Source organism: Limulus polyphemus, unplaced genomic scaffold (assembly GCF_000517525.1).
Source record: "Limulus polyphemus unplaced genomic scaffold, Limulus_polyphemus-2.1.2 Scaffold1668, whole genome shotgun sequence".
NCBI lineage: Eukaryota > Metazoa > Arthropoda > Merostomata > Xiphosura > Limulidae > Limulus > Limulus polyphemus.
This window is the reverse complement of record NW_013667278.1, coordinates 187,123-192,422: the sequence shown is the minus strand read 5'-3', so window position 1 is coordinate 192,422 and position 5,300 is coordinate 187,123. Positions and strand designations below refer to the sequence as shown.

The 5,300-nt window shown below is 30.8% G+C and overlaps 1 protein-coding gene across 6 annotated transcripts in view; it reads left to right on the top strand.

Moving 5' to 3' along the window:
* The first annotated feature begins 2,612 nt into the window (after nucleotides 1-2,612).
* The window catches only part of LOC106464497 (tyrosine-protein phosphatase Lar-like), a 187,478-nt gene continuing 184,790 nt past the window's right edge, over nucleotides 2,613-5,300 (top strand). For 4 of the 6 annotated variants that reach the window (XM_022392228.1, XM_022392231.1, XM_022392229.1 and 1 more), the window contains exon 1: nucleotides 2,613-2,768. The gene's annotated coding sequence lies outside the window, so the exon portion shown is untranslated. The remainder of the gene's footprint in view (nucleotides 2,769-5,300) is intronic. The other 2 variants (XM_022392232.1, XM_022392233.1) reach the window with 1 other exon arrangement.

Sequence of the window (5,300 nt, the reverse complement as noted above, 5' to 3'; positions counted from 1 at the left end):
CAAACCTCAAGACTTCTGTACTGGCCGTTTAATGCTCATGAGCATAATATGTCGTTCTGGTTGAAAATATCCAAGTTGTAAGAAGCAAATAAAAAAATAAGCATGAACTTTAGGTAGGTTTATCCTGTTCATTACACTCGTATAGCACAGACAGTTAATTATGTATTTTGGAGTACTGACACGTTTTCACTACTAAGAATTAGTACAATAACTTCTACTCATACTTACATATAGAGTTACGATGATTAAAAAAGAATGCCAGATTGTTAAGTTTGATGTCTACAATTTTCGATAACTGATAGTATGTATTTGTTTGTCATGGATATTCGCCCAAAGTTACACAAAGGCTTTCTACACTAAGCCAATTCCGCTATTCATTGGTAAAGAGTAGCCCGAGAGCTGGCGGTGGGTAATTTTGATTAGTTGAAGAGGTATAGGAGGCAAATTAAAAGGGGAGAGTCCAAGGTTTATTTGACCGAGTGAAGTCAGGGAATGTGCGCCATAGGCGTATCTATTACAGCCCGGGTCGAGGGCTTGCCTTAGGGCTCTGGAAGCTCTTGGGTTCTGGATTAAGTTTTATGCATTCTCCTGCTTTTCCCGGAAGTTATTTTCCTAATTTTGATGCATTTTTACTGGTACATGTTGAAAATTGGAGGTCCACTCCCGTTTCCTACGCCAATGAGTTAGAAAATGGTTAACGCAGATAGCCCTCGAGTATCTCTGCGGAGAATCCAAAGAAACAGAAGTTTCTATTAAATATGCATGAGATAATGTCGATTGAAAAACTTAAAAATTTCTTTTCCTTTTAGTGTTATTAAATATACATTTTTGGTTCAGGTTTTCTTATTTTGTACATACTGATTCTACTTTTATCTATTATATTCTTCAATACTACACGTTCTAGAATTGGTTTATTTTTATTTTTCAATCGAATATTATGACTTTATATCCAAACCTCCCATTTGTCTAGGGTAGTTTTTCAGATAAGCATACTAGTATGTCCATTGAAACTAACGCATTTGATAACGTTACGTTCCACTAACAGTGTTGAAATACTCCTTTTCACGCTAGTGATTCAGCAGACTATATTGTACTTCCGTTTAAGAGCTACATAATAGAAAAAGAAGAAGAAACTCATACTCTGAATGCCAATGTACATATGAATTGACAGAGTCGAGAAATCAGCCGGAAAATGCGTCTATATTTGATTGAATAGCCCATCGCTCAGTCAGATTTGTTTGACAGTCGATTTTTGGTGCTGTTTCTGTATTCTTTTGTGTACCCTTAGTGATAGTTTGTATTGGACTGGTTACCATGATGTACTTATGAGTAACGATTAAAAATACTTGTAGATAGCGTGCTCTTGATACTGTACATACTTTTTTATGTTAACGTCTCTGTATAGTTACTTTCAGTTGTGTTATGTGCTCAGAATACTTTTTCATTTGATTCTTCATACAACAAAGCCCCCCTCCCAGTGGCACAGCAGTATGTCTGCGGACTTACAACGCTAGAAATCGGGTTTCGATACTTCTGGTGGGCAGAGCACAGATAGCCCATTGTGCAGCTTTGTGCATAATTCCAAACAAACAAACATACAACTAAAACCCAATTACAGAAATGAAAAAAAGAAAAATATTTTTTGTTTTGGAATTTCGCACAAAGCTACACGCTAGCTGTCCCTAATTTAGCAGTGAAAAAATAAAGGGAAGGCAGCTAGTCACACCACCCACCGCCAACTCTTGGGCTACTCTTTTATCAACGAATAGTGTGATTGACTGTGACGTTATAATGCCTCTACGGCTGAAAGGGCGAACATGTACGGTGGGACGGGGATTAGAACCCGCGACCTGCAGATTGCGAGTCGAGTGCCCCAACCACTTGGCCATGCCGGGCCCTTTAAAAAGAAATATAATAACCATTTCTTTCTTTGATTCCAGTTAGTAGTGCGTAATATTTCGTAATATCTCATATTGCGTATACTAATCTTATGTTTGTTTGAAGTTAAGCACAAAGCAACACAATGGGTTATCTGTACTCTGCCCACCACGGGTACCGAAACTCAGATTCTAGCGTTGTAAGTCCGTAGACATACCGCTGTGCCACTGGGGGGGGGGGGAGAGAAAAAGAAAACAGAGAACTTATCACGTGAGATTAGCTTTAGATTTAATTTTGAGTTACTAAAGACACCAATAAAAGAAAATTCGGCTATGTAACCTATATTTTTACATAGAAACTTGATATAATGTTTATATCATACAAAGAATCATAATATTGCCTATGTTTTTAATATTCATATAATATTGAAATGAAAAAGTGATGCAACATTACTAAGAAAAAATACCATGCCCACTAATATAACGTATCAAAAATTTGTTGCAGAAATAAAATGGATATGAATTTATGCAAAGCAAGTTATATTATTCATATAATTAATTTAAATGAATTTGAAATCACAAAATGTTATATGATTGCTTTGTTTTTCTTGTTGCCCTCAACAGAAGGAGGGGTAAAGGGATTTAGAGTAACGTAATAGAAGACCGTAAGATGGCGCCAAAGGTATGGCTCTCAGCCTTCATTTACAAAACAGCAAAGAAAAGGCAACCATTCAAACGTGGAAAGTGTTTTGTCTAGGTTGGTAGTTGAGCAAAGAACATGAACGTACAGCACATTTTACATGACGAAATGTTTGGTTGCGTTGAGTTCAAAGTGTAATCTTGTGTATTACGTCGTGAAGAAACTTATCTGATCGCAATGTTAATACTCAGGTTAGTAACTATGTTATTGTTAGTGACAATAACTGAACAAGTTATCAAGCTAGTAGCGGTATAATCTTAATCTATATCACTTGAGTTAGGCTAACGGAAATACTTCGTTTGTATGGTTACAGTTGTTGCCTTTGTTAGTTTCGGGAATTTGGCCTGATATTGATAATTAATATTCAAAACTTGATATTATTATTAATATTAGTAAAATGTATAGCAATCTTCTCATTAGGCCTATTCAACAGTTGATATGTTTGAATAACTTAAAGTTTTAAAAATTTTATGGGTTTTTTGTTTACTTAATATTTGATTACAGTAATGTATTCTGTAATAAAACACGATTAAAAGATTATGCCAAAGTTAAATAAAATAAAAGTAAGAAAAAATTTATGACTTATTCTAGACACAGATTTTTCTATAATATTCCTGGAAATTTTAGTATCGGTAAAAATTATGTTATTCAATATCACAAATTATGAAAGTTTCATCCATTTGAATTTAATGTTTTAATATCTAGTTTAGATTTTATATAGGTTTTAAGCATTCAAATGTATGCGAACGGACATCCCGTTGCAATGAAATGAAATCACGAAAACACTATACTTGTGTTGTAAATTAATGGTACATAAACTAAAATAAAGTTTGATTTAAATAACTTAATAATTTTGAGGTCTTTTTTGTTTGGTAAAGAGTAAAATAGTTTCTTTTGGGTAGAATAGCTCTTAATATAAAAGTTATAAATGTTTTTTTTATATCATTAAACATGTATTGAATCTTTTCTCATTCAAGACTTGAAAAGTTTTCTCTGTGCTTGATTTCATAATTTGTTTAAATAAGTTATTACACATATGAAAGTACAATAATTTTAAAATTTACTATTTTTATTTAATAAATTATCAGATATTGTAAACATATAAAAAAAGGAAATAATATTTACTTAATAATAACTTTTTATTGATTACTAAATGTTAGTATTTTACTTATACATTTTTTAAGAATTAGCAGAAATAAAACCAATGGAATAATTATCATTACAATAATTATAATACTTTTATTTCATTTTATGCTGTGTGGGTATTCTCAACATTTTATTACAATACTTTAGGTAAATGCAAGAGATATAAAGCATTATGCTCTGTTTCTCAATCTTTTTTTTGCATTCAATAGTATTAATGTAAAAGGGGGACGTTTTTCATCTTTAAAAGACATTCTTAGCTGTAGTTTTCTCATAATTTTATAAAATTACATTCAAAATATTTGTTTTGTGTGTTTGTACTTATGGTTAAAAATTTTTTATTGGCTTTTACAATCTATTTAGTTAGAGATTTTTGTATTAGCATAATGATATTTTAGGTTGTTGTTTTTTTTTTTTTTGTTTATAGCTAATACCACCACCTTTAATTTTTGGTTTTCAAGAGTATTTTTTTTTGTATTGCCAGACACAAAAGCATGTATTTGTATATTTTATTCCCTTCTTGGTGGAGGAGTAACTTTAATATGCCTCATGGCACATTAATTCATCTTATTTGTTCATGTGTTTTTATCTACACAGTTTTGTTACAAGTTAAAACAGAAAAATGGTGAAATGATTATGCTTGAATTATATTGGAGTAGCAGAACATTGCTTGAATAAAAGCCACAATTTTTTTTCAAATGATATTTAAGAAAACACTTCCAAACATTATGGATCTTTAAATCCTATTTCCATTATTACATTTTATTTGCAAATTGATTAATTTTTGTATCACACTTTATTTTTTGAACATCATAGAAATAGGAAGATACGTATGTGGTGAAAAGAAAGTGTTACAGTCGCTGTTTTGTTCTGCACTAGAACATGTGACTTTTATCATATCTCTGTCACATTCTATAAAAAAAGTCTACAACTAATTGAAGTTGCTTTCAGGAAAAGTTTCCTAGGAGTTGGAAATTATTAATTGTGTGTTTAAAGAATATTGAAATACATTAATTTTTTTTTGCAACTTTTGTAGATTCTTATTCAACATAAACATTTAAAATAATTCATTATGGATTTCAAAATTGACTATGTTGTTAAAAAGATGGATATTTATATCAGATTAACTTATAAAAAAAAAAAAAATTTACATTTATATACTAAGTTATAATTTTCATATTTATTACCAAGTAGCTCGTTCAAAATGAGATTGTTTATTTATTTTTTTCTGTCTGTCTGTCTTTTTTTTACACAATTTTAGTTCTGATCAGTGATTCAACAAATTCTTTCCAAACTTACATAATGATATTTACCTGCAATTCCTTGTAGCTGATTACATAATGAGTAATATTTTATCCAGTTTGAGATATGACACAAACTTACATAATGATATTTACCAGAAATTCCTTGTAGCTGATTACATAATGAGTAATATTTTATCCAGTTTGAGATATGACACAAACTTACATAATGATATTTACCTGAAAGTTACCTTGTAGTCTGATTACATAATGAGTAATATTTATCCAGTTTGAGATATGTACTACAACTTACTATAATGATAGTTACTGAATACCTAG